This window comes from Glycine soja, chromosome 3, assembly GCF_004193775.1.
Source record: "Glycine soja cultivar W05 chromosome 3, ASM419377v2, whole genome shotgun sequence".
NCBI lineage: Eukaryota > Viridiplantae > Streptophyta > Magnoliopsida > Fabales > Fabaceae > Glycine > Glycine soja.
In genome coordinates this window covers 14,988,318-14,991,458 of record NC_041004.1, presented here as the reverse complement: position 1 = coordinate 14,991,458, position 3,141 = coordinate 14,988,318, and positions in this window count along the sequence as shown.

Below are 3,141 nucleotides of genomic sequence, written 5' to 3'. Positions count from 1 at the left end.
TATGGAATACCAGCGACAACACATTATAAAGAGAGAAAGCTCTAGACGAGGTTTCACTATTATCAAGCAAGTCGGAGACCTAGCATGATGATAGATTCACCTCCACTCCTTAAATTCCCATGAACCTGGGTATAGGGCCCTTTTTTACTCAAACCCGTGGGTGCTTAGAATGCAGTGTAAAGAATGCGAAATAGACAACAATTATTTACATTTTACACAGTTCAACAAAAGCACACACAAGGTTTCACAAATCCACAATTCCTTAAAATAGGCCTAACTCACAAAAATAGTCCCTAGTGGAGTCGCCAACTGTCACAACGTGCCCTTCACGGACGAGCGAGGGCGAGGCTCACGGGTACGCTTTCCAAAGGAGGAAAGATGCGTGGAGTCGCCACCAACGTTTATTTGTGGGAAACGTCGGAAAAACTGAAGGAAACCGGTCAAAATGAAAATTCTAAGTTCGGGAGTTGTATTTACGCTTGAGGAAGGTATTAGCACCTCTCACGTTTGTCTCAAAGGACAACAACCTATTTTTTATAATTGTGGAAATTGTGTTACCTTAACTTTTATTTCTTTTTATTTTTTGAGGTCGACAAAAGCGGGGCTTTTGCTCCTACGTACCCTCCATCAAAGAGGAAATCAGACCTACGTAGTTCTTTCTTATGCGTGAATCAAGTGATTCTTTTTACTTGAAAGGTGATCATTTTAAGGCGTTGGACCTTAAAAATGATCCATTTTACTTGGTAAGAAACTGAAATGATAAAACTTTGAAAACCCTACTTTTTGTGGACGAGCTTGACTAGGCGAGTTGATTTTAGCCTTAATTTCACTTTAGTTATTAGTCAATTCAATTAAGAATGAGAAATCCCAAAGAGAAAACGTTCGATTGATTTTTCGCTTTATCTTACTAAAAGGTATTTTTTTTATTATTATATTATTTATTTTACCTCTTTTTTGATTTCCAACGTGGTTGCGGCACGACCGAACGGTCGGAATTCATTTTAACAGAAATTAATGAATACTACAATTCAAATGATCGGTGGAAATTTATTTTATTTTTAGATTAGGCGAGAAACGACTTAAATAAATGACTGAAGCACATCAAAAGGGGGTATAAAAAGCGAATGAAAACGAGAATAAAAATACATGAAACAAAATGTGGACCACCACGGGTACATAGAATGAATTGAAAAGCTCGGTTTGAAGTACTTACCCGTTGAAGACTAAAGAAAACGAAGAACGAACGATGAATATTTGAAGAACGATCGAGAATCTTCGCGTAATTACTCACAAAAACGTTACGGAAGCGTCTCAGCTTGGATTTTCTTCACGGAAACAATTTTCCTCAGCAAATTTAACAGAATATGAAATGCCAAGAAGGCTGAACCCTTTTCTTCTTCACTCCTCCCCCTATTTATAGCAAAATAGGGGAGGAGCTTGCCACCCAGCTCGCCCAGGCGAGCAAGGTTGCTTCCTCCAGAAGCAACAACCTTCTGGAGGAAAGATCTGGAAGGCCCAAGTGGGCCAAATTTCTATTTGTACCCCCTTTTTTACTAAATGCACCCCCCTTCTATTTTTTTGGAAATTCTTTTTTCGTAACGTTACGAAACTTTACGAATTTCGTAACGATACTTATTTTCCTTCCGCAAGGTTACGAATCCTTACGAAATATATATTTACTCTTTTTTAGCTTTCGAAGGAGTTGTGGAAACTCACGGATTACGCAAAAACACCTATTTTCGATTTTCGCCACATCACGGAATTTCACGGATTGCGCTAGCCTGCTTCCTTTTGATTTCTGACACGTCTCAGGACTTCATTTATTGTGCAACAAAGGACGCCAAGTATCTCAAAGCGGCTAACCAAAGGTTGCATGTCATCAAGTAATAATCCCCGGACGAAATTAGGGTATGACAATGTGTCATCATTTTCTCCTATTTCTTAACCCTTTTTGTCACCATTTTAATTACTGATTAGCCTTAATTGTCAAATTAATTATGCAGTTTTATCATTTGGGCCTACTGGACTAATTTTGTGTTTTTAATTTAATTTCAGGAGAATTATAAGCAATTGCGCTTGAATCCGGAATTGGGCTTGGACTTGAAGAGAGCAGACAATTTTATTCTACCAAATCTTATCTTATCCAGATTTTATCTCACCTAGATATTATTTCATTTAGATTTTATCTTATCTTATCTAGATTTTATTTCATCTAGATTTTATTTTATCAAATCTTATCTTATCTTGTCCAGATTTTATTTTATTTATGGGCTTGGACTTAAACAGATTTGTAAGCTTTGGGGGCAGAGAACCTATATAACAACACCAAGGTTTTAGTTTAGGGAGCTTTTTTGTTTTTAGGAGAAAGAATAATTTTAGGTTTGCAATTCCAGTTTTTACTATTCACGTAGCAATAAAATTCATTTTCTACTTCAATCTGCAATTTCATTTTCTCCAGCGTTGTTTTCTCTTGAGGATCAAGCACAAATCTCTTTGAGGTTTTATTATTACTATTGAATTCTGATCAGTTTTTCCTCTTCACCAATTACTCTATATTTGTTGCTATTAATCCATGCATGCTTAGTGCTTGATTAATTGTCTCTGCGCTTAATTTACGTTCATGCTTAATGATCATTTTCGTTCATGATTAATTGGTGTGTGTGTTGTTTAATCACATAATGACAACCTTATGTTAAATTTCACTTAGTAATTTAATTTAGGGTTGGATTAAGTGGTTGAACTGATAAAGGATAAATTCCCATAACCTAGGATAAGAGACTTGCTTGTGAATCAAGGGAAAAAAACGTGTTTTAATTCTGATATTTTCCAATTAAATTTGCTCGCTGTTTAATTTACAAAAACAAACAACCCCCCTCCCAATTCGTTACTGTTTAATTACTATCTGTTATGAACGTTTGGTTGACCATTGCTCGTTGGGAGACGACCTAGGATCACTTCCTAGATACACTGCATTTTTAATGTTTATTTGATTCGGGTACGGCCTCAATCAAATTTGGCGCCGTTGCCGGGGAGCAGTGGGCCAAAGGTTCATAATAGTGTTTAGTTATCTTATTTTGTGTAGCGTTCTGTTTTGCATTTCAGTTGCATTTCCTGTTTAGCGACTGATTCAACTTTGTGTTT